The sequence below is a fragment of the Rhipicephalus microplus genome, chromosome 4, assembly GCF_043290135.1.
Source record: "Rhipicephalus microplus isolate Deutch F79 chromosome 4, USDA_Rmic, whole genome shotgun sequence".
In the NCBI taxonomy this organism is placed as follows: domain Eukaryota; kingdom Metazoa; phylum Arthropoda; class Arachnida; order Ixodida; family Ixodidae; genus Rhipicephalus; species Rhipicephalus microplus.
In genome coordinates this window covers 71,978,400-72,006,353 of record NC_134703.1, presented here as the reverse complement: position 1 = coordinate 72,006,353, position 27,954 = coordinate 71,978,400, and positions in this window count along the sequence as shown.

Below are 27,954 nucleotides of genomic sequence, written 5' to 3'. Positions count from 1 at the left end.
AAGCGCACGGATCACCCTCTTACATTAGGGAGACATTTATATGAACATGACTTACACGTATTTTTCGTTCACAAATAATAACACCAGAGAAAAAACAAGAAATAAACAAATAAAAAGCAGACAAGATAACGACGGTATTGTATGTAAACATCAACAAACAGCTTGAGGTTTGTTCCTGTGCCTTGCTGGTGGGGTTTTACGCCGAGTTTGTAAGGAGTGCTGCTAGAAGGTTTTGCTTCTTAGTTAAAAAAACAGAGGCGTCGTGTTAAAGAAGATCCGCAGTGCTAATAACACTGTGGCATGTAGTGTAAGAGCAGCGAAAAGACTACGCTAGCACCCGATAACCTCATTTCAGTTGCGCAACCGCCAAACTGATTTCATACGTTTGTTTTTTGGACATATCACCGTCTACGTCTGCTCATCACATATAAGGCTGCAACCGGGAGCTAATTGCGGGAGCGATACGAAATCTGTGACTTCCTCCGAGAAACTTGCAATGTTCTGTAAAGCATAATGATGCGGTTTAAAAAGAGCACCACGCTGGCAAAATTGTAAAACCTTGGTATTTATGGAAAGTAAGATAAAACAAATCTTAACAATTTCTGGAATAAAACCGCTGTTATACATATGCAACATTTCTACATTGCACTAGTGTGTGCGTTATTTTACCCTATGGCATTGTTTTTTTTTCTTGCGTGTGCGCACGCATGTGTGCGTCGTGCCGGTTAACGTGAATCCATAGGCAGGTGAAGTGGCGTTCTGAATTTTTACGCATCTTTTTTGCATGGTTCACACGTATACTCCGCTCATTGCATTTTGAATGCGATTCACACAACTTAAAGCCCACACATTCATAAGCCGTGTTTCACGCTTGTGTTCAACTTCCCCGCCCCCGCCCCCTACACCCCTTCTCAAACTTTGTAATAAAATCTCTATAGGTGATGAAAAATTTGTTCGTATGGCTCAAATGTTTTGTTTTCTATACATTTATGTTTTTCATAGTATGTCCGGAGGAAACTGGCGTGACTGCATTTTTTTCATAAGATATTTTTTCACAATCCATCAATGAAGCGAGACCTCATTTCACAACCGTCATACCACTCATCGCGCATTGATCACCAGCATAAGGTTGCCATTCCGTTTTGCCGCACCAAATTCTTTTCAGCAGCCTTCTTACCGAAAACAGCCGCCGATTGGAACCACCTTCCCTCTTCCGTTGTAACAATAACAGACCCTTTGTTATTCAAGACTGCAATTTCTCAGCAATGCTTGTAACTATACGCAGTTTCCATTATCTATCCTTGTCTTGTATGTGCTTGAATTCTTACTTATACATTTTTAGTTGACTTATGTTGCATTCCTGATTTGCGCATCTGACACTTGTTTCTTTATTTTGTCTTTTTTTTGTGTGTGTTATAAATGTTGTACCCACCCCCTCTGTAATGCCCTACGGGCCCTGAGGGTATTCTAATAAAAAATAAATAAATAAATACTGTATGAAGCCAATATAAAGCAGCTTGAGATATTTTTCGCTGTTCGTTTATATTTCAGGTAGTCGATCAATTTCCGAGCGTTGGCATTGTTATCCCTTATACGCCGGCAAAGAGGCGGGAAAAATCGAGGCAGACACGGAAGAAAGACACAACTTGCTGCCTTCAGGTGAACATATAGGTGGAAAAGGCAGTGGGGAGTTCCAGCCTGCCTCTGTTCTTCATCCATCATTTGGCGAATCCGAGCCGGCTGCCAGAAACAATGCTGCAACGTGGCTGAGTGATTGAGCACGAAGAAAACGATTTAAGCAAGGTGAGTCCCCACTGAAGTTTCCTCGCCACTGACATCCCTTTCAGGTCCGTTATGTTGTCGTTATTCGGAGGCTGTATCATTGAAGTTAGATAGTACGCAAAATAACTGCTCTGGACAGATACAAAGAAAAAGAGGCAAACTTTTGCATTAGAAGCAATTCTTCTAATGTGCATAAAGGACGTTTTCATCACCTATTTATTATTGTGAAGTTTATATTATTACTGTTATTCATGAAGTGTTGCACCCGGAAATGTGTCATTTTTTTAAACATCCTTCGTTGCACCTTATGTACGAAGCGCATATTAACTATTTCCACGTAAACTACAGTGTTCTAATGAGGATAAAATACAGCTTTTATTTTTCGCCCATTTGCAGTATTTCTACCTTTTTTTAAGTATCTAGGACACTCGTGGCACGCATCATGGAATTGTTGCATTTTTGCGAACGTTTTTGTGAATCTTGATAACAATATCTTGACGCTTTTTGTCGCAAAACAAACTGTATGCCAACGTCTTCTCGTGAATGCCTGCAACGGCTTTTGTCGCATCGCGCCAGCCTTTTCTTCTCTATTTTTGCACCTCCATACAACCCACCACAATTTCAAAACTAGGAAAAGTTCTGAGACGTAGACCTGGCTCTATCCTGATTTTTTTTTCCTTCTGCTATCACTCGAATATCTTCAAAATCCCGGCACATTTTACGACTCTGCGATTTTCTCGTGCATACCGCCGAGAAAAAAGCCTGTTGTCATCGTTCCTTTCCTGGGCAGTTTCTTTACCTCCTTACAACGTCATAAAGCCTTTACCATCAGTCACTTTACCCTACCCCCTTTTTTTTAAATGAGCTTACCTTCACGCGGTCAACGTTTTCTCCTTCTCGTGCTTATTTTTTATTTATTTTTGTTTTTAGCGTAAAGGTGCCAACGAATGGTTCTGTATCTGCTTCAAAATTTAAGTTCGTATACCTATTTAGTGCTAACAGACTAGCATGGTAGCTCAAATTGTATAAGAACAAAGTTATCAGCTTAACTTCAATGCCTATCCTTAGGGACAGTTGGTAGAGACCCAATGAATACATTATACTTGCAAAAATGCGCTACAGAAAGTCAGACGACCACGGTAACGCTCTGTGACTTTAAAGCGACAAAATTTCATTGAATATAACCTTTTTCTCTTACTTCCCGAGATGAATGATAGTTGATCGGAATTACGCCATAAATTTTTAATTGCGCACTAGCGTATGCTTTTCATATCAAAAAATATTGTATTCAAGTATTCTTAGCCAGTCTGTGTCAGAAAAGTAAAACAAACAGCCCTGGACCACTGCATGGCTCTCGTACGGGAGGGTGTACCACGACCTTTTTGCTTTTTTTTCTAGTGGCAATAATAGAACCTTTCTGTGGCTTTACACCTCACACTACTGAAGCGGGCATGTTTGAGTGTGGACATATGTGCATCTTGAGGAACCACGTCCTGTAAGTAGAATGCGTCCTACAAACCAGTAATGCCGATTCAAAGCTTCATGGCTCTTTCATCATAAACATCGAGACAATATTGGGAAGGTGGCTCTGAATCGTGTTTTCCTGCATTGGGAGAAAACCAATCCGGTAGCATTAACCGTTTGTTGCGTACATTGCACATATTGCACGCGCACGGCCTTCACAAAATGATCGACAGGAGAAACTGAGGGGAGAGGAGAATGAAACTACGCCACTTACATGATGGACGGGGGCGACTTTCGCGGATCAGGCCGAATGGGTCGCGAAACGTTGTACCTAACTAAACGTGAGCCAGGCGTCATTTAACATTTAAAACTATTTCACCCCACCGGACAGACCTCCTTGAATGATATTTACATTTATGCTTGAGGAAGGACTCGGTAACGATTAGCTCTGCAACTAAACTCGACCCACATTATTCAGTGCTATCATATGCACATGTAATTTTACGCAAGACTGTCGCAGTGGCTGTGAGCACTTGGTAATGTCACGCTGCATAACTCGCTGTATGTTAAAATAACTAGGCTGTGAAGAACTGTGAGTATGCCGAATGGAAGATTCGAAATTCTTTAAGTAAAACCGGGATGGAACAACGAGTTTCCTAGCTGCCTATTGAATAGTGAAGGCAGCAGTAAATTTATATTTGCAGAGACTGGCGTACATCGTTGGTGTTTCATAACGCTGTTGGCTTAGTAGGTTGAACGCTCGAAGAGTAGGGGCTATTAAAGTACGGATCGTTCGACACGGTCTTCACAGGGCGGCTGCCATAGTGGTTATTGAAACAAAACAAAAGAGTTGATGTGTAGTTTCAGTGCGTGAGGTGAATTGATTTTTACAACTATTCGAAATAAGAACCTTGACATTTTCCAGCAAAAGTTTCTTTTCGCGAGGCATGCGCGCAAAAAACAAAGTACACGAGAATTCTGCCATCATGAAGCAGTTTCGGCTTCAGGGGCTCCTGTAATAAATTCCAGAGTGGCTTACGTGCTTAATGTTATTTTACTCATCGTTATACTGTACCAAACGTCCCATGTGCATCGTTCTTTGTGCCAGCATGACCAATATTAGATCCACAGGGTACCCGGGGAGTTCATGCGAGGGCAACATGATCGTCTGTCTAAGAAAGAAAATAACTGTGCTCATGGTGAACATTCCACTCTGTAATCACATGATAATAGCAAAAATTCATGGCCAGACATTTTTTGTTCCTTCCTAATCTTTTTTTTCTGTTCTTCTTTCATCTCGATTCATGGCTGGCGTGGTGTCTTACATTTTCATCATCTTGATACGTTTTCTTGCATACTCCACACAGCGAGGTAATATTGCTAAAGATCAGTGTTTTACTCTAAAAATATTACAAGGAGCTCTTTATCTCGTCGGCTTCCAGACAGAATCTAAATTAATACCAACTGTTCACCTTAGCATGATATGAAGATAACATTGTGGCTTTGCAAACAGTTCAAATAAATGCGTTGATATATTTTATTAGTTAGGAGCCTTCCCGAGAGCAATTATGCGAACGTTGCGTTTAGCATGAAGAAGTTGCCTCGGGTAATCAGTCGAATTTCTTGCACTTCATCGTCCCTGAATGACGAGTAAACGTTAAGCTTTCTTTTTACGAAACTTGGTGCGTCAGCGTGACTACCGGGCCGGCTTCTGTAGACCATCTGGAAGCAGAAACGACAACGTTGAACTCCGCTTTATTGCACATGTCCTGCTAGAAAATACAGCGAAGAGATTAAAGCATGCTACCGTCAAACAAGATGAGCATGGCATATAAATGGGTTCACTTGTGTGCTTAAGATAGAGTGCCACATTAGTGAGTGCTTCTTCTTGTGTATAATGCAGTCAATAAGTCTAACTCATTTGTTTCAAAAACGCATGAAATATTAGAATATATATGGATTAGACAAGGGCCGTATTGAATGTCGCATTGTCGCTGACACCGTAAACAAACCAATGGTGCTTGTAGTACGTATTTGCACAGGGAACGCTAACACACTCCGTCATGTTTCCAGACATAGCCGACCCTCGCCATTTTGTGTCCGTAAAGCACGGCACCATCAGGTCCACATTACTGCTAACAAAGACGCAACAAGAAAGCAGCATTAGGGACTTGATATGGCTGTATGCACTTTCACGAGAAAGTGTTTGGACAGGCTCGAGTATGGCAGTCAATTTGCGTTGGCTGCTTCGGATGTTTGGCGGCTTGTGTGGTTTCCATGTCCTAGTGTACAGGCAAAGCATATGTTCAATGGGGTTTTATGTAAGTTCCTCCTTACTATAAGTAAGCTGATAATATCATATTATCTACCATATTGATAATACCATATTATCTACCATATTGATAATACCATATGTCTACCCTATTGGAGCAGGTACTAATATGTCCATCGCCACATTATGCAAGTCAGTTTGTCTAACAATTTCGCTTTGTTGTGTGTTCTGTTATCGCAGACGGGCCTTTGTGTATACAAGACACGCCCATAAAAGCATACCCAAATTACTGCGCGCCGACCAGGTTTATGTCTAGATGATTCACAAATGAAAAAAAGTGTACCTGCTTTTGTGACGCTGTTCATCTGCGTACAGTATGCTTGTGTGTGTGCATGTGTTCCTGCCAGTCTATTCCCTGATTATGAATGGTCGATTGCTAATGAAAAATTCTGCAGACAAGTCAGACTGGCCGAAAGCAACTTGCTTTTTTTTCTGGGGCACTGGTACAGAATATCACTCGGCAGAAAAAGAAATATGAGCTCGATTGCTGCTGAAAACTTTCGCTCCAGTTGATTGCTGCAGAGTGTGCACTGTATTAAGTTTTTTTGGTGTACCTACTTTCTTATAAAGTATTCAAAAATTTTTTGTTCGAAAGGTTCATTAGTATGGGAAAGCGTGCCACTCCGCAAGCTTTCACAGAATACCATGAACAAAAGATTTTAGTGCTAGTAATTGGGTAGAACGTATCATTAAAGTATCATTTTTCAGAAAGAAGACGCCACGATGAAGAATGTAAGCTCCATGTTGAACGAGAGTGAATTCAGAACAGGAGCAAGTTTTAGAGCAGAAATACAACACCATGTTGAGAATATTAAAACGGCCGCACAGCTCTGTCAAGGTCTGTCCTGAGAGTCATACGTAAGAAAGCGGTGCACAGAACTGGAGCTTGACACATTCTCGAGCTTGAAGACGTAAACTGTTACACTGACATAAGAAAATAACGAGCTTGGAAGTGAGCAATCACTCAAATGCCAACTACAGTGGTTTTTTGACCATGTCAGGGTAATGGTGGTTTTGTGTTTCTAAGACACTCTAGTGACGCGCGCGATAGCTGAAATGCTCAGCAAGTTCGAGAATAATTTTTAATAAGTAAAAACGCGCAATACCGAAAGCGAAACCCAACCAAGCGCACAGTCTACGTTTGACATAACGTTTGGTAGGAACCTAGAACCAGATGTCGAACAAGTCATGCTCGTCCTGCCGGCGTGATGTATAAAAAATGACCGCAGTTTCCCGAGCGGGAACACTGGTTAGCATGCGGAGCATATATGTTGAACTGCGATAAATGTGGTTTGTAATTTGCGACATGTGTGTGTGTGGCGCTTGAAGCAAGCATTGGGCGTGGCGTACTGCTTGGCTGGCCACGCCGCTATCGCAGCGCGCTTGCGCTCGCAGGCGGCATCGAGATCGGCCTCGTAGCCTCGACGCTTGCACGCGGCTTTACCGTCCGGATTCTCTTGCCGATGCTTACGCTTCGCAGCGGCTTCGCGTTCTCGAAGCTGGGAATCTTCTGCTCGACGTTGAAGTATCGCAGCTGCTTCGCGTGGGGGATCCTCCACTCGACGCTGACGTCTCGCAGCTGCTTCACATTCTCGGAGCTGGGGATCTCCCGCTCGACGCCGACGCTTGCGTTCCGCATCGCGAGCTCTTCTTAGCGCGGCCTTGTCCACGGAAGAAGTGTCTTCGGAATTGCTTGTGGATCCGCCAACACATTGGCTGACGCTATTGGAAGATATGTCAGTGTGTTTGCGGATTCGTTAGCATACATTTTCACCAGCGACATCGGACGTGGAGCAACCGCACAAACCAACCGACGAAGGGCGACGCGCCCCAACACTCGGTTATTTATAGCGAGCGCCGGCCCCGGCCTGCGCATGCGCGCGTTAGCATACAGCTGGCGCACGTAAAACTAAAAGTCGCGTGGCACGCGGAGGGGAGAAGCGAGCGCAGCGCACGCTGTGTTGAGAGGAGAAAGGGATGCAAAGATGGCTGGCGGAGGAGGAGGGGAGGGGAGGCTGCGGACGGCGACGGCGCATGACTAGCCCCTATTATAACATGCTCCGCATGTAAAACTGTGAATGCCGGGCCGAGCAGACGCTCGGCGTTTTGCTCAGAGCAAAGGTGAACGTACCGAGGGCGAACCAACATTTGCGAGACTGACAGTGTATCAGAGCTGTCCAACAGTGTTGACTCTGACGCAAATTATGCTGTTTTAGGGGCGAAGCTCCTTATGTCATAGGTCGTGAGCCCACGTTGTATGTATTAGGTAGGTAGCTACCTCTCGTTTAATCCTTAGAATGTCCGCTGAATGGTGGTACTTGTATATGATGAATATATGGTGAAAAGATGTGAAATGGTGGTACTAGGAGTGTTCAAAAGATGGACAGACGAACGAATGGATAGATGTACAGATGTACAAACAGGTATATAGACAGATAGAAAGAGAGACAGATGGGCGCACGGATGGACACACTGACGAAGGCACTAACGCACGGACGGACGCGCACATAGACTTGCGGACGGACTGACTGACCGACGCAAGGATGGACAGACAGACAGACAGACACACAAACGGACGGACAGACTGACAGACTGACAGATGCACGGACGAACGGATGGACGTATGGACAGTCAGACAGACAAACGGCCTGAGGCAAAGACCGATGCGCAGACAGACGGACTGACTGACGGACGCACGAACGTACGCATGGATATACAGACGCTGGCCAGACGCTGGCCAAACGTTGTCCTGATAGGACTCCCGCGAGTAGTGACAAACACACTGCGTCTTTTTTTTTTGCCCCGCCATGGTGGTCTAGTGGCAAAGGTACTCTGACGCACAGGTCGCGGGTTTGAAACCCGGATGCGGATGGTTTAAATCGCCTACGCCATTACTTTGTTGTATTATACCCATACAGAACTGCACGCGAGAACATGCATAAAGCACCTCTGTTTGTAAGTTTATTTCTTGCGTTGTAATAAATGCAAAGCATTTCTTAGCGAACTTCGACGACTTTCACCGTATCTATCTATCTATCTATCTATCTATCTATCTATCTATCTATCTATCTATCTATCTATCTATCTATCTATCTATCTATCTATCTATCCACTTAAGTTTGGGTGCTCTCGAGGCCACTCCCCTAACTTGGCGTGAACCAAAATTAGCATGAGAGGGCAAGATGGTTTGACGAATATGACGCGCTGGTCAAGACATGAATAATGTCACAACCCCGTCGCGTACGTTGTCAAACACTTCCCGTCACACAGTGGCACATACCCACGGGCGGGTATGTGCCGCTGGTAAGCGGGTATGTGCCACAAGTGATTGACACTTAGTACCTACCCAGGAACGACGAGAACACAGATGGGCAATTTTAACGCGTGAGCGTTAAGCAATACCCGACAACGGTAGTGTCGACCCAACGAAGGCATAAAATAAATGTCACTGTTAAGAAAAACCTGACATAGGCAGCGTTGGCCACCCGACGAATGCAAATGATAAATTTCAGGGTCCCAGCCGAAATCGAACCCAAGCATTCTGCGTGGCAGTCAAGCATGCTACCACAGAGCTGCGCCAGGTCTCGGAACTACTTTTCAAATAGACGCTAATCTTCCTGAAACGTTAATAGTGGTTGCAGTGCTGCTTACACAATTTTTTTAACATTACATATGTACTCCTTTCATACAGCCATCACGTTGGGTTAACGTCAATTGTAGTGAGGTGCCATGTGCTGAAATTGATTTAAGTAGCATTGTCAATGGCCAGCATTTTCGTGAGCATCAGCGCTTCATATCAACATACTAGCTTCTGGTGTTGCTAAAACACATTTCCAGCTGACATCGTTGTGCAAGTAGAAAACTGGTTTATAAAAACATCTACAACTCTTAAACATATGCCTCTGCGTGCAACATTTGTACATATATTTAGCGTCATTTCATGACGTGTCGCCCAAAAAAAAAACACACACAACACGGTCAACTTCCCTCCGCGTGCTTCGCATAAAGCTGATTCCCAGGTACGTGGAATCTGCCGAATTTTTTCTTGACCCGCTCGAGAGGTACAATCCTCTAACATCTGGTTCTGCATCATATACATAAAAAAGATAAGGATTCTCCTTCCCTCTCCTCCCGTTCGCACAGAAAACTATTTGGGTTATTCTAGTGAAACAGGGTATTATTCGATAAGGCAAATTGGTCAACTTGAAGCTGCGGTTAAAATTCAAAGGTAGGTTAGGATGACTACACACAATGAACTCGTTTTTAAAAAGCTCCTAATGAATTGCTTTCGGAAACTGTAAACTTTTAAGATGAGGTTTTGTGTGATCGTTGCGTTTGTCAATCTAGACCATTGGTGATATTTGGAGTAAACGAATTCAACGTTTCAGATTACGCCTCTAATTTGAGACGTTCAATCAGTTTGAAATGACTACTGGGATACTTCTAGTCATTAAAGTTGTAGCTGCGCTTAACAACGATGCTGTACACGAGCTCTTCTTAAAGGCCAACTCCGGTGATTTGTCGAGGTCAATGGATCTGAATGAAATTTGCTGAGTACGTTCCTTTGCACATTTCCGCCATTTATGCCAAATTGCAGGTTTTAGCGATGCGCTTATGGTTCGCAATTGAATTTTCAATATTACCTCTTAAAGCTCGCCTCGCTTGCCAGAATTATTGGCAACACTCTCTGTGTGACGTCACGTTTGGCATGTCAACGGAAGTAACGCAGCCGATGACATCGCTACTTTGGCCGCTACATCGTTTGTTGTGCTGGCCGCAAGGCCAAAGCGGTGGTGTTTGGCCCGGTTATAGCACGTGAAAGTTTTCTTCCTTCCTCTGTGATAATTGTTCGGTACTTTGCTGGTCTGGCTTTCACAATTTTCATGTTCTGCGCCGGCGGGAACACTATACGGCCTCCGGTTCTTACCAAATAGTACGCCATTCACAGACAGGGCGCCAAGTTGGATTTTGGTTGTGGTATTGCACGCTTTTGGTCCATAAAAATTATTTTCAAATTTACTGAGCATCTCGGCTATTGGACTCAAGACAAGAGTGTCTCAGGGACATAAAAACACCATTACCTTGACATGGTAGAAAAATCGCCGGAGTTGGCCTTTCAAGACACAGGGAAGACTACCTTTTTCGATAACTGCTTGAGTGTTGGCGTCTTTTTCGCTGATATGAGTATCTTATGGTTTCACTTGTGATGCAGTATCAGTGATACTGTGCTGTAAAATTCAATAATGGCATTGCACGACTCAGAGCCGCTTATGAAGAGCGCTAAGATCACAACTTAAACACACAGAATAACAAAAGCAATATTTAAGAAAAGAAAAAAAGTGACGTCAGTTGCGTTACAATCATCAAGTTCACCAATTCAGGTCCAAATCTCCTTTTTAATTATGTGGTTGCGTGAAATTTTTAGTATATCTCAATATATGGCGAATAGAATGATGATGTATCTTTACATTTGTTAGTTTGTGCTTCGATCATTCTTACACAAGTAGCCAAGCAGAATTGTTCGTTCATAGTTCAGCAGAAGCTCCGAGCTTCAGGGAGATTATTCAATATATATATTTCTTCTTGCTTAGTTACACGAGTATTTTTATTCTACTTAAGTACGATAAACTTATGTCACATATTCAGTCTTGAGTGTGTATTTCGCACACCTACACCTTTATCTACTCTCATATACTATAAATATAGCTAGGTTTGGGCGCAAAGGCAAAAATACAAGCGCACCACTGATGAATTGCTCTTGCAAAAGCTACAAGCTATAAAGTTTTTTGAAGTATTTATTATGGACAACAATGGCGATTGAGCGCCTTGCTAGCCATGCGAATAAGTGCCTGCATTTTTAAAAGGATGGTGTAATACCAAGTTTTAGCAAACCATGCCATCACTTTTGTCTGCAGCTCCAGAAAGCACGCCTTTCCATCCTTTTAAAATATATACGTTCAAATGTAGGCGTTGTTTTAAAATATAGACACACCTTTGAAATGCAGACGTGACCTGAAATATAGGCCTTGTTTTGAAATTTGTGCTTGTATTATCATCTTAATTTTGACGCCCACTCGCTGTCGTCAAGAATCTTACATTGATGGGCCGAGCTATAGTGCAGCAAAGCATGCAACTGCCTTCGACGTCAGCCGCTGCTATCTGGACAATTACTTCTTTCAGCCAGCACACAATGCCCGCCATCCATCACCTCGTTTCGAGAAGACAAAAGACCTTTCACAAGCTACGCTGATGTCACACCGTGTTGATGCAATGCAGCCGCTTTGTTTGGCGCAATGAGTGCGGAAAGTCTGCTGGCGTAAGCCCTCTGTGTTTCTATATTCTGCACGCACCACCTCAGTGTGTTGAAGTATTACGCCAACCACTAGCAAAATGCCATTGTTCGAGCTTTCTAATGAAAGTCTATTAATCATGCAGGAGCATACAGAGTGAGGATAAGAGTTGAGATATGACTGTTTAAAAATAGCTTTTTATATCGACAAATAGAGGAGTTTGCCAATAGTGCACGTGCTTTCGAAGAGCTAATCACTCTAATGTTTTTAACTGCCTAGAATGCGCTTTGTCTCGTTGTTGCTATTAGACAATCGCCTTAGGTGAAATTAACAATGTGTGGCGGCGCCACGTGTCAGGGTGGGTTTAAGATACGCATACAGTTTGCTATCCTCTTGTCGAAAAAAGAATGACTGAAGTAACAAAAAAATTGGCTCCGTATCTGCATGTTACACTGCAAATATTGTCGAAAGACGGTAGTCTTGCGTCTGGAGAGAGTGAACAAAACCTTTCTTTGATGTTCTGCGCAAGGAAATCAGTGAATGGTATTCTGGAGGCGCTGCAGAGTGCCTCGAGCGTGCAGCGGAGTTGAATGAGATCATCAAGTCACGTCGCACGTGAGACATGAGCGCTATCTGGCAGTTATCTTGGAAAATGAAGCGCGCGGCGTGCGCGCCTGTCTCGGAGTCGATAAGGTGTAGAACGGAACGTGACGGGTAGGTGCCACCACCGTGTCGTCTTAGCAAAGTGTAGAAAACACTTGCGTTTGCGTGCAAACGTTGCATCGTCATCGCACCGTGATAAGCGCTATGATTGTTAGAATCACTTATGTATGCTTTCGCTAGTAAAAAGAAACATGCAGCTAGAATATTGACGTGTTGTTATGGTGTCTCAGATATGTGCAATAATTGCTTTTTAATTGACAATCGCACAAGTATAAACGCTAAATCTTGAACAATATTGCTGGGCGCTGCGGATGGGGTCGGCTGTTTGAAGTATCGTGCAGCTAAATGTATTAATAAGGGCAGATAAACAGACAAATGTACAGACAGAGAGACAGGCTAAAATCTTTGCGTCGAAGGTCCCCAAGACAGAATATCGTTTTTAAAACACTAAGAGGGACGACTTTGAATACATCATGGGGGTGAGCGCAATAGAGGTGAAAATAAAAGACTTCGTATATTGTGGTAGTGTTCATTCGCACCATTCATCTGTCAAACAAAGTGCACTGCCTCCTACAATTTGTCATTTGTTGTGCACTATGCTGAAATACAATGTTATGTCCTGAATTTTTCCCATGTTTTCGGCACTACCCTTAGTTTGTTCATTACAGGCCCAGCGGATCGTTTCTCGTTATCACGCTATACGCATTGACCGGTTTCCTCTGTGTATCGTTTCCTCTCTTTGTATAAGAATTTCTATGCTTCTAACTCGCAGTTTCTGGGCACGTACGACGGTGCTCTAGTGGTTTAAGTGCTCGACTTTTGACCCGGAGGCTAACACAAAGAAATCCTAGTGCATGTTTATGTTGGCGGAAATACGTGAGGCCTCTTTATATAGATAGTTGCGCACGTTAGATAACCTCATGTGAGCAACATTTCTGCAACTGCATGAGACATGAGGATGTCATTCTATCAATATTATGACAAAGAACTTCTTTTACCGTGTACTTGAAGATATAAGGGGAAATTATGGAAAGTAAATACGTGCTAGTAAATGCACGCCCTGTCCTAAAAAAGCTTGAAACGATATTTGGTTTAGAGATGAAGAGTGCTCTGCAATCGAAACGCTATACTCCTAATAAGCTGGTATAAAGTGGAACACGGTGAGAGCGGAAACATTCACAATGTATAGCGTGCAATTCTATCCACGATTTTATATGCAACACAAATTGATTGATTGATATGTTGGATTTCACGTCCAGAAACAAACATATGACTATGAGAGACGCCGTAGTGCAGAGCTCCGCAACTTTCGACCACCGGGGGTTCTTTAACGTGGATCCCAATCTGAGCACACGAGCTTACAGCATTTTCACATCCATAGAAAATGCAGCCACCACAGCTGGAATTTGATCGCGCGACCTGCGGGTCGGCAGACGAGTACCCTAACCACTAGACGACTGTGGTGAGGCTGTGGCACAAAAGATGCTGTGTTGCATATAGGGCTTCGCAACAATCAATATCTATTTAGGGAAGCAAAATTTAGGTCGAAAACAGTTGTGTGGCACCATTCAAATTCACGTTAAATTTACTGAAGTGGCCCTAACTAATTTAGGAGGCTTCATATTGCGACAGAGCTCAAGAACACACACACAGACAGAAAAAAGAAAACAAAGAACAAAATACGTGGTACAGAATTTTTAACGGAATCCACCCCCCTCCCTCCTGCTTTCACTTGGCCGGTACTAATAGTATGGTAACAAAACTTCTATCAAATGTGCTGAGTTAGGTGTGTTTGTACTACATCAGTTATGATTGAAGCTGGCTTGATGCGTCAAATTAGGTAACCTTACGTGGTCCACAATAAATGAGGTTTCTCTATCTATTCTTTTGAAAGCAACAAGAGAGAATTTAACGTAAGTCGCAGTTTATAGAAACAGCTCACAAGAAATATTACAATTCGGTTTCTCTCAGCAGTAAAAAAAAATATTAAAGTCGTTTACTGATGGCGACGACCAAAACTCAGTTTTCTACCAAATAGTATATTACTTGAAGTCTGTGACATTCTCGGAATAAATGGCGACGAATTACCTATTTTAGTGAACACTTGGAGGTAAAGATAAACGACAAGTACGTCAAAAGACTCCACCATTTCTTCTGTTTATAGCTCAAAATACCGACTCACAAAGATGCCAAATAAGAGACAGGCGCAAATTCAAGACGAGAATCCATTTATTCTTTATGTAATTTTCGCGGAAGCGAGCATATTATCTGTACCCACTTCCTCTTTTGTACCAAGATGTTTTTCGTTACTTCTCTTAACGTTTTGAGCTTACAGCGTTCATCTAGCGCCACCTTCCACATACCTTTATTCCGGCATGTAATCACTGGCAGCTCGAGCATCTTTGACATTAGGCTGAGCTTGTTAGGTTTCAAATGCCTCCAAAAAATATGCAGATTGATAGAACTGATAACTACTTTTACGCTATCAATGTGTCCATTGAAGAACTGTAGGTTCCACAGTAATTAAAAAAAAAGTGATCAAATATTACAATTGGATATATTAAGGTTCTATTTATTGGACGAGCTTTACTTATTTAAAACAAATTGTACACGGTTTCACAAATGCAGAGGAAAGTTGGTGTCTGTGGAAATGTTAAACATTCTTGATCTTTGTAGGCGTTTATTTAAATAATTATGTGCTGTCAGAAAAGACATAACGTTAGCGGGAAAGAGCACTGTTCAGACGATGTTTAAGCTATGCGAAAAATTTGGCCACTAAACATCACTTTGATCCTGCAGAAATCATTAAAAAGTATACTTACAAGTGACGAATCACGCTTTAGGACTCATCGCTAGAAAAATAAAACGAAGTGAAGCCCTCAACCGCAAAAAACCGAACCGCACATATGAGGGTGTACCGGTAAACTCGAGGCTCATAGCTCAGTTTTTCAAGCACACGCACGTGCAAGAAAATAGAACCGGCGTTAGGCGTTTGTAATCGTATTCCTTGAAATCCGAAACCCCCAGGCCCCTTGTACGCACCCATAGAACACCTCAATCCAAGAATTCAAAAAAATAAACATACAGGTGACTATAATAGCAAAAAAGAAAAAAAAGCTGAAGGTTGTTTTCTTTTTTTTTGCCTTGTTGTCGAAGAGCGAAGAAAACACCGAGAAGCAAGAATTTACCAGGACTCGGTTGGGCAGGCGCAGAAGTTTTGTAGTCGTCTCCTAAATCCTTATTCTCCGAAGGGATTAGATTAAGACACACGAGGTGTGGAAGAAAGCGAGAGTATTCACATGCGAGTGTTTGTTGACTGAGCGGGCCTGAATGTCCGCAAGCGTCGAAAGCGACGAGCCATCAAGTAAATTGCCTTTGTATGGTAAGTGCTGTGCCTGCGGCAGTTTCTTTTCTTGTATACGTGATTCGCACAAAAGAAGCCGGCAGCGTCAGACATTCTCAAACGCACTAAAGGTATTGATTGATATGTGGGGTTTAACGTCCCAAAACCACTATATGATTATGAGAGACGCCGTAGTGGAGGGCTCCGGAAATTTAGACCACCTGGGGTTCTTTAACGTGCACCCAAATCTGAGCACACGGGCCTACAACATTTCCGCCTCCATCGGAAATGCAGCCGCCGCAGCCGGGATTCGAACCCGCGCCCTGCGGGTCAGCAGCCGAGTACCTTAGCCACTAGACCACCACGGCGGGGCAAAACGCACTAAAGGTAGGAGCTTGGTCACTGTTATGACAGGGAAGAAGTCGAAGATAAGCTGGCGTTGCACGCATTTTCAGCTAAGAATTTCTGGGGCTGACGGCAGCGCTATAGACATAAATTGGAGCAAATTGATGAAACTTTGCCGTGACATCTCGTATTTTCTTGTTAAGGAAATATTTTGCAATGGCTGAAGCTGTCCAGCAACGCTTGCTATAGATCTTACAATCTCGAAGGGAACCTTAAACACGGCCAATCTTGGGCTCGAAAAAGCTTAGCACGTACATGTACATATGCACAAGACATGAACTGTAGGTCACTGATATGAGAAATGTCTTGTTTTTCTGGGACCTTTTAGTAGCAAGAGTAGGTGATGGGATAATAAATGAAAATATTGGAGTGCCATTTTGCCAGTGCCATTTTGCCGAACCACCTTGCCTCGCAATTTAGCCGGTATGCACGTACTAAGTCTTAGATTGTTTCACTTGATATAGTTGTGGTAAACTAGAAATAATTTTATATTTAGTTAAGCGGGAGAAGGTGAACAAGGGCTCGGTCAAAACCAAACGAAGTTTGAAAGCGTGTGGCTGACAGCAAAATTTAAAAAAAAATTATGTGAAGAGGTAGGTCCTCTTCACATCAATTTAGTGCATGTTGCCAGCATGCCGCGGGGCATGCTGGCAACATGCACAGTTTACTGTCCGTTCAGCTATCAACATGCACAGTTTACGCACAGTTTACTGTCAGTGCAGCTATCACGACAATTTTTCTATGGTCCTAAGCCAAGCGATTTTTTTTTTACTCTCTTTATTGTGATAAACATTGGTGTGGTGTATATTTTTGTATTTTTAATTGTGAGAACGTAGTGATAGCTTAGCTAAACTGAAATTATATTTCCCTACTTTTCTGGCTCCAAAACGAAATAACGGCAGCCGGTTGGCTACTTTACTTTGGCGACGAAATCCTGAACCTTTTCCTTTGCCGACTCCGACCTCTAATACGACACTTTCTACGTCCTCGCAAATGGCACCCATTGCATCTGCTGGTTGTACCTTGGTTAATTTTCTAGCTCTTTTTCTCTTCGAGGATCTTGCAACCCTCATTGCTAAGCTGTTCATGCATCGCTGAGCCTTAGGTACTTAATAGGGAGCTTACTAACTGCTGCTGTTCACCCTTGAAACAGCGCACACACTCTCTCATAGTGTGTTTGAATAACTTTGTAATCTTACTGAGGGTAACAGCACAAAAAACGGGACGGAGAAAGAATAAACACATGACACGAGCGTAATGTTACAGTCAGCGCAGCGTCCCTAATCTCTGAAAGTTAATCAAAGTGCCTTACTCATAAATATGAATTCCATGAATGAAATTTTCAGCAAATATTACTTTAGCTTGGTGAAATCCAAAACAAGGACTCCGGCATCTTGATGCAATTTAATACAAACTAGTCACCGATGCATCAGAAGAAATAAAAACAGAGCGTAATGAAGCTACAAATGTTTGCACATATTTCTCATTGAATGAATGAATAAACTTTAGTTAAAGTCCGGCAGTTTTCACTGGGCGACATGGGAGAAAAGGGGATTAACCCTTTTCCCTTCCCATTCTCTGTCTATTATGATGGTGGTGCCTCAGGTGACCGCTCGAATTCCTTGGACATGGGTGGCATCTTCAGCTTGCCGGACGGCCCAAAGCTGGTCGGCAGCTCATCGCTGGTGAGTGCCGGTTCCCAGTGGCAGTGCAGCTGACACCGTAGATCGGCAACAGTGGCCGCAGCCGCGGCGGAGTTCAATTTTTTTTTTACTTCTTAGTGAGGTAAAAATTCATCACCGAAAGCGGACACTTTTCGGCAACGTCTTGTGGCTGTGTTCTCAAGCAAGACTGATAGTTTGGCTTGTTGGTGATACATTAAGGGCAGTAACAGCGCACAAACATTCGAGACGAAGAGAAGCAAAAAAAAAAAGTTACCTAAAGCGCAAAGAACCTGTGGCAGTAAATGAACCTAGAAAGTCTGTCTAGAAGTGTAGCCAAAAATCAGAGGTCACAACTGATTGATTGATATGTGGGGTTTAACGTCCCAAAACCACTATATGATTATCAGAGACGCCGTAGTGGAGGGCTCCGGAAATTTAGACCACCTGGGGTTCTTTAACGTGCACCCAAATCTGAGCACACGGGCCTACAACATTTCCGCCTCCATTGGAAATGCAGCCGCCGCAGCCGGGATTCGAACCCGCGCCCTGCGGGTCAGCAGCCGAGTACCTTAGCCACTAGACCACCGCGGCGGGGCCAGAGGTCACAACTGAAAGCTTTCTTATCGATAAAAACCCACAAACCGGAGCAGCCTCTTCGTACTATTGTTTTCAAAACAGGCACAAGGCAATTGATCGCATCAGCCCTTTTTGCAGAAGCAACTAGAAAAACTAAAAGCGCAGGATCCATTCATAATAAGGAACTTGCAGGTAATCGTTGAAGAATTACGTTGTGCAAAGTTTGAAGGATGCACGGCATTCAGTGTCGACGTAGTAGATTTATATTATTTCCTTCCACAGCGGTAGCTATTGAAATGTGTGAAAGAATGCGTTAGGGACCACAACTAGGAGCGAAATTTCCGAAACGAATGTGGTTTGAAGGTGGAAACGTTTATAGAGTTTTTGATGTTCTATTTGCAATCAACCTTCATTGTTTGGGAAGGGAAAACGACGGTTCAAAAAGCGGGGGTCTGTATTGTATCTAGGGTGGCACCAGTTCTCAGCGACATCTTTCTCAAAAAAGTTGATTCAAGACTCGAAAAGAAGTTGGAGGAGAAGGTGGCCCGTGTCGCCCGTTATGTGGATGATTACTTAATAGTAGGGCTAAAAAATGAGCACATTAATGTTAAAAATGTCCTGCAGATCTTTCAAAAAACTGGGATGGGGCTAAAATTCACCACCGAAATGCCTTCACAGCATACCTTACAGTTCCTAGACTTGAAGACAACTTTTGCTAATCACTACCCTTGTTGTGCGTATAACCTAAAATCAGTAAAACCGTTGCGTATTTACAAGTCTGGTCGTTAAAAAAAACGGCACCGTATCTTCATGTTTCACCGCAAATGTCGTCGAAAGACGTTTGGAGAGAGTTAAGAAAACGTCCATTTGATGTTTTGCGTGAGAAAATCGGTGGATTGTATTCTGGAGGCGCTGCGTTAGAGAGTCTCGATCCGTGCAGCAAAAGCGAACTAGCGCATTGGGGCACGTTAGACACGAGCGCTATCTGGCACTTGTATCCGAAAACGAAGGAAGGCGTGTGGTTGCTTGTCTTGGAGGCGATAAGGTATAAAACGCAAAGCGACGATAAGGTGCCACAACCGTATCGTCTTAGCGAAGTGTTGGAAACAGTTGCCTTTTCGAGCATCACGTGGCAATGTCAGCGCAGCCTGATAAATGCTATAGTCTTTAGAATTACTTATGTATCACTTCTCTAGTATAAAGCCACACATAGAAAATATTGACGTGTTGTTATGGTGCATCAGATATGCGCAATAATTGATTTTATATTTAACAATCGCACAAGTATGAACGCTGAAACTTGTGCAATATTGGTGGGCGCTGCGGATGGGGTTGGCCGGTTGGGGTATCGTTTGGTGCCGTTTGGGATATCGTTACGGCTGACAAACAGAAAAATGGACAGACAGACAGACGGACAGACAAACAGACAGACAGACAGACAGACAGAACAAAACTTTTGCGTCGAAGGTCGCCGAGAAAGGCTGTCGTCTTTAACAGTGAAGAAGAGCATCACTACGTCTAGCCTCGGGGCTCCGATTCAGAAATCGTGCAGGCACCAGGTAGAACAAAGCTTCTATGAGCAGGTGTGTCGCCTTCGGTCAGCCGGCTTTCCGACGCCTGTTATCACTTCTGTTTGCGAAGGTCCGATACATAAGATCAAGAAAGGGGAAAAAGTGTTCATGAACAAGCGAGGTAAAAAAAAAAATGTGCCACCATGCCCTACAAGTATAAATTAACCCATGGACTCAAAAGTGTGGCATCGCTATACATAGGTACTATTCTCAACAAGAAACAAATTAGGAACATTGTGCCCTATTGTGAACAAAAAGCATGATATGAAGAGATGCAGCTATAATAAGTACGGTGTAAAACACAGGCACATCTTACTACACTGCGTACTGGGGGTAGTGTACAAAATTCTCTTAACATGTATTGATTAATTTTTGCGGTTTAAGTTCTAAAACCACCATATGATTATAAGAGACGCCGTAGTTGAGGGCTCCGGAAACTTCGACTACCTGCGGTTCTTTAACGTTCACCCAAATCTGAGTACACAGGCCTACAACATTTCCGCCTCTATCGGAAATGCAGCCGCCACAGCCGGGATTTTATCCCGCGACCTGTGCGCCAGTAGCTTCTCTTAACATGTAAAAAGTGTATATCAGGCAAACAGGGCGTTGTCTCTATTACGGCTAAAAGAACACTCCGGAACCTTCAAGACCTGCACGTACGCAAATCTGCCCTCGCACTGCCACACGTGTGGATGCACGCTTTTGTTCAATTACATGACAGTGCTCTTCAAGCATAGTGATCAGGTGACAAGAGAACTTGCGCAAGCATTTTATATCAAAAAAAGAAGGGAAGTCCTGCATTAGTCAAACATCGGTATCCTTACACGAAAATGAAGAAATCCTATTCAGTAGCATGTTTGTTTGATTTGATTTTTGACTCACTTGTGCAGATACCCGCAGCGTGAAATTGTTAATAACATCGACATGATGCCTCGCTGGCCCCTCTGCACATGTTCTGTATGTTTATCTGATGTGTTCAGGTAATTTGTACAATACAATAAATCTTCGGTGAAGAGCCAGCGCTTGTTTGCTTCCCTTCTTTTCGTCCCGTGTGTTTGCGTGCTGTTACCGTCCATAATTGTTCTCACTCCATTTTCTAGTATTTATTATGAGACTCCCCGACCACCGTGCTCTTTTTCACAGACTTTCCTTCCACCCTCATTAAAAATAAATCGCAATGTTTTACTGTGCAACACCGATTGCCACAGGCACACCCACTCCCCCCTCCCCCTTTCGCTTGACCAAAGAACCTGAATCGACTACCTTATGAATGCCTAAAGACTACTCTAATTGAAACCATCGATTCAAAAATAGTTTTCCTCCTCAAGTTAAGGCCTTGTATACTACGCTATCTTTGGCTTGCTTTATTCATATCGTCCCTTTGATTCTCTGCCGAGTTAGTCTCTTACAAATTGCATTTTTTTTTATTTGAACGTTGCAGACAGTGCACATTTTATATGTTACTTTTTCTTTGTTAGTTGCGTACATGTTCCATATATCTAAAAATCACGGCAGAAAGAAAAGTACACAAATGAAAATATTTAAAAAAAGAAATGAAGAAGCGAGGAAAAACATCCCTCCTGGGATTGTTTGCTTTCATGGGTCCTATGTTTAATGGAGCGTGAACCCAAATCGAGAAGGTTCCGGCCAGATTGCACACCACTTTCTCCATCAACTCCTGTCATAGGAAGGGAATAGGTTTCCCGCACGAACTAGGCCAATGCGATCTTTCTAATAAGCCTCACTGCATTGACTCGTCTGTTACCCTGGCCTCTAGAACTAGTTGGCCCGCACATTTCCTGCGTGCAAACATATAAAGACGCCTTATTTGCAGCTTGCCCTCTACGCATCTATTTTCTTCCAAGGTCGTGTCTTATAGGCTGCTGTTCACAGCAACTACCTATATATTTTATTATCAGTGTAAGTGTGAGCCGTCGTATCATTTAAAGTATGACTTAGACATCCTCAATTCACACTGTAAAGCTTGAGTTAAAGTAACTGCATAGTAATAAAAGTTGGGGGATAGCTGAGCTTTCCCTTTAAGAGTTGAACGCGATTGCAATATTCTGTTTTTAAGGTGCACTTCAATAACTTAGTGCATTCTTTTTATTAGTTGTTGTTACTCTTGAAATTTTATTTATTTATTTGTTTATTTATTTATTTATTAGAGTACCCTCGGCGCCACAAAGCATTACAGAGGGTGGTTACACAATACATAATTGATAATAAAAACATAATTACAGGTTTTGTAACAAGACAGAAAAAAATAACAATGTAACAAGCATTGGACTCCAAAGTAAAGCATTAATGATGACAACAAAATTATAGGGCACATAAAAGCATAACAAGGAGAAGAAGGCAGAGTTAGAGGTGATGATAGCAACAACATTAGTAAGATGATTCCATTGCGAACTTGTGCGGGTGGGAACAAGTGTTCCTAAACGACTCAGTTCTGCACTTGTATTCTCTAACTTAGTTAGAATGGTCAAGTCGTGTTTAGTGTAAAGTGGTCGAAATGTGTACTTATCTCTATATATACCTATTTTGGAATTAAATATTTTAGGGAAAATTTTTAATCTTAATTTGTCCTTCGCTTTTCCAGAGTTTCCCACCCTAAACTCTCTTTCGCAAGGGATACGTTAAAGTGCCATCTATAATTATAGACACCTTACGGCTAAACTTTGTACCCTTTGTGTCTTGGTGTCCTGTTTTAACCACGGACCCCAAGCTGTGCAAACATACTTGATTATAGACCAGATGTTTATTTGATACAGTAGTTGTTTTGTTTCTATCGGAAAGGGTGTTGCGTTCCTACGTATTCTCTCATTGGTGTATTGTGGTTGCCATTTAAGTTTTAATTAAACTCGTTAGTTATCTGATTCCTTGTAAATGACATCTTTATCATCTAATCATAATATATGACCATTTTTCAAACGTCGCGCCATAAACGACCTCTCCAAATTGTCTTGCAATGAAGCACAATCGTTTGTACCATGAATGATTCTGTACAACACGCAATCATCTTCAAATAATTGCACAGAAGACGAGAGACCATCACTGATATCGTTTTAAAAATTAGAACAACTAAGGGTCCAGAACAGAGCCTTGCACAACTTCATATGTCACATCCAACCTCGTGAGAGCTTGTGTTAACAATAACCCTCCGACTACGTGCACCTAGGTAATGTTTATCCAAGTAATAACTGACGTGTTTTTGTTATACAATTCCAGTTTTTCTATCAACCAGGAGTGGGGTACGAGATCAAAACCTTTCTTGAAACCTAAGGAGACCGCGTCTACTACAAGTTTGTTATCAAGAGCGCTTGATATTTCGTGCCCAGTTCTGTTAGTTGCGTCACACAAGAGTGACGCAACTAGAGAACTAATTGTATATTACTGCGATGTGATCGATAAAGTGGAAAGTGGCTTGTGTGAGTGAAGCTTTCACACATCATGCCACAATTAACACGGAATTCAGCCATATATTGCTGCATTCCGTGCAATGTGTAGCACAATTTAGAGAACGAACAGTTGTGCGCGCGAATTCTTTTCAAATTTTCATTGCATCCACTGCGTGGTCTTCAAAGAATACGCGTAGTAACGAGTGTACCTTTACAAATATGTGGCCGGCTTCAAGCCACAAAGTCACGTGTTCACATTGTGATAATGGCGTGTTATGACGCCCGATAACAATGCACGCTTATACCACACAATGTTACTGTGATATTACATGCTGTATTAGGAATCCTGTATACTGAACTCGTGTGTTTGTAAAACGTGAACGTAATTTTCACTGGATTGGCAAACAGAAATATTATGGACCACCTCCCGAAGAGAAACCTGATGGGTTCCGCAGCAACAGCAATGTACACGGCGTTGACCTGATTGAAACAGGCGTCAACGTGGGTGCGGGAAGAACGGCTTGAAGGGAAACTAAATGTAGCGTTTACTCGAGCAAACTTTTGTTTGAAATGCGAAGACACGGGAGGCGGGTTGGGTTTCGTGTAAGTTTCATCTCAGATAAACGAGCCGAAATAGCGTTTCCACTCGACGTGTGGTCGAGAGTTGCGGGCGGCCGAGAGGGTGAAGTGAGTGAGAAGTGTGTTGCGAGTGGGCGGTGGAGCCGGCAGCCACGGGCGCTGCGGCGAGCGTGTTGCGGGGGACGGAGAGAATACCTGCCAGGGAAGCTTTCGAGGAAAGCATGACGTCAACACACAGCTGCGGCGTAACCTACTTGGCACCGCTCCAACACCTGCGCTCAGGGCCACGTTGCGGCGCATTCATACGGACACACATACGTATGGCGTTACAAATGTGAGTGAATGAGCTGCTTCGCATCTAAAAAAGTTTTCTTAACAGCATTTCTAAAAAGACTCCTGGCTGTGGGGTAGAACACCTGCTTGTTACGTGAAGGATCTGGGTTCGTTTCTCACTCGGACCTCGAAATTGTTAATGTTTTTTTTTTTCATTTATCTCTAATTTTTGGTTTAGCTCAAAATGATTTTTCGCTTACAACCAACGACCCCGGCTCCGGCACCATTTCTGGTACCGATGCCGGAATTTCTGTTAAACGAGCTCTTACCCGTTATCGTGTCAATATTAGGGGCAAAGCTCCTTAAGGCGTGGGTCTGTACATCCTCCGATGTACGTAGCCACCAGTGGCACATACCCGCTCTAGAGCGAGTATGTACAACAGAGGATGCGAGTTGGGATATGTCGGTACTTGAAGTGTTCACTAAATGGACGTGCGGACAGACGGACAGACAGACTAGCAGACGGATGGACGAATGGATGGATGCGCAGAGCGGGTATGTGCCACTGGGGATGCGAAATGCGTGATGGCGGTACTTCCAGTGTTCACTATAGATGGACGCACGAACGGACGGACAGGCAGACGAGAAGACGGCCGGACTGATGGATGGACGCGCGGACGTAAGGACGGATAGACGCACGAACGGGTGGACAGACAGATGGACGAACTTACGGATGGACGCATGGACACACAGATGGACGCATGGATGGGCGCATAGATGGTCGCGCGGACGGACGGAAGCACGGGAGGGCTGACAGATGCTTCGCCCCACTCATCACCATTCACTCCGTGGATATGCTGTGATTTTTTCATGTATCTGTTTAGCCGATCATATCATAATTGAAAATGAACAATATTCACACTTCAAGAAACCCATAACGTAGTTTTATCTCCCGCAAATAAACTAATGCGCTCTTTTGCCGCTTGACAGCGATGTTTAAATAAAACACAGGCATTCCAGGCTGCTTAACCATGCCTGCACACACTTCACGCGTAGTGTGCGTGTGTAAATGTGTATGTATGTGCAATGCATGCGTGTATACGTGTGTGGCTCGATGCACACTCGTTTCAGTGCTATCTGAGTTTTATGGACTTCTATAAGTAAATGCATTTCGTATGTTCAAGTACCTTCATACATCCACATTTTTTAGCCTGGAATAAAAGAATTTGTTATAGAAAGGTGTTTTATGCCGAGATCTGCGTGCTTTTTGAGAGGCTCTACGAAGCGGTAACATCAGACGAATATTCGCTGCGTTAAGTTGTGTTTATTAGTGCCAAATTTTCGGAGAACGGCCAAAATCTTTTTTTTTCGGCAACAATTGCCTTAAAGAAGGCAGCTGTGAAGAGAATGACGATCTAGCACGACTGCCGCTTTAATAGGTCATAGGAGAAAGCACGTGATGGGAAGCAATGATTTCTACTCCGTCTGCGCGGCGTTCTTCTTTTCAGACCTCTCACTTTCCCAAAATGAATGCAGTAATGTTTTTTTTTTGCGTAGGAAAAAGTCATTTTGTTATAAGGTATCACAATGCCCCGTGTTCGGTGCGTCTAGTGTTCCGGCTTTTTTTTTAATGTAGCTATACATATTACGTTGAACACAGTCGTGTTTGAAGAGAATTCAGTATAAAAGATAATTTCATTTGCCCGTGTTCGCCACTGTTGTGCTAGGCTGTACAACCAAGCAATAACTCCGCTTCGTTTGTAGCTACTTCTTCAAATAAAAAAAAGACTGACATTTGTTGTATATAGGTTTCACCATCTCTGATAATGCTTTATTAAACGCTCTAAGGTCGGCGCGACAAGTGGCTTTCATCCACTCATTGTCATCGGGTCAGAATTAAATTACTTTGTAATGAAGATGCACAGTTCTTCACCATGAGTTACTTTTCGATGCTTGTCCCGCTGCGGTGAACTAGTGGCTAGGGTACTCGGCTGTTGACCCTCAGTTCGCAGAATCAAACCCGGCTGCGGCGCCCTTATTTTCAATGGAGGCGAAAATGCTGTAGGCGGGTGTTCTCAGATTTGGGTGCACGTTAAAGAACCCCAGGTGGTTGAAATTTCTGAAGTCCTCCACTACGGCGTCTCTCATATGCATGTGGTGGTTTTGGGACGTTCAGTGTCACATATCAATCAGGCAAATCAAATCAAATTTTGATGCTTAAAAAACATCAGTTTTGATGCTGTGATTTGTCACAAAGATATAAGTTAGCACACATAATAGCCCAATAAGTAGCCATATAATGTAGAAGCTATTTATGTGCTTTTGTAGGCACAAAGACGTACTAGGTACAGGCAAAGCATTCACGACTATACTTATTCCAGGCTTTGCCCGGGGTAACAGCAGCAATGACAGTTGCGTAGATAAACTGCAATTAAGAAAAATTTTATTCGAGACCACTAAGAGACCTGAGTTTCACTTGTCGTGATGGAGAAAAAGACAATCTACTGGCTAAATCTAGCTGTATTTTTTAAAGACGGTAGTCTTTCTTGGGGACGTTCGACGCAAACATTTTGTCTGTCTGTCTGTCTGTCTGTCTGTCTGTCTGTCTGTCTGTCTCTCTGCATATTTGTCTGTTTGTCCACCCTTAACGGTACCCTTAGCGGCACTAAACGATACACCAAACGGCCGACCAAATCCAAAGCGCCCACCAATCTCCCTCAGGATTCAGCGTTCATACTTGTATGGTTGTCAATTAAAAAAGGAATTATTGCACATATCGGAGGCACCATAACAACACGTCAATATTTTGTATGTGTGCCTTTATACTAGAGAAGTCGCACATAAGTAGTTCTAAGGACCATAGCGTTAATCAGTCTGCGCTCACAATGCAACGCGATGCTCGAAAAGTCAAGTGTTTCCAACGCATTTCTAAGACTACATGGTGGTGACACCTGCCCGTCGACCTGCCTTCTACACCATATCACCTCCGAGACGGGCGCGCACGCCGCGCGCTTCGTTTTCTAAAATAACTGCCGGATAGCGCTCATGTTTCACGTGACTTGATGTGCCTTGATGACGTGACTTGATGTGCTCGTTCGCCTCCGCTGCACACCCGAGGCACTCTAACGCAGCGCCTCCAGTATACCATTCACCAATTTTCTTGCGCAGAACATCAAATAAACGTTTTGTTCACTCTCTCCACACGCAAGACTATCGTCTTTCGACGACGTTCGCAGTGTAACGGGCAGATACAAAGCCATTTGTTTTATATTAGCGCCGTCCTCTCTGTGTGCTTCACGCACGACACAAATGTAGACAACACAGCGGAATGAAAAAAGACGCTTTGCCAAAGCGCTCAAAACTGGATCAAAATGCTCGTAAAATTGACATTTTGCGCTGGTGCCACGAACCAATGTGCCTAGGTATAAATAGCACTGCCAAAAAAAAAAAACGTCAATACACTGATGTAGCTGCAGGGCTACGTTCGTTACAAAGGTGAAATCGATAGACATCTGCTACTAGTCTGCTATAAAGCTTGTCGTGGCTCATTGAAGAAAGGCTGCTGTTTCTCCTTCAGAACCATTACTATATTGATTTCTCATTTGTCATTG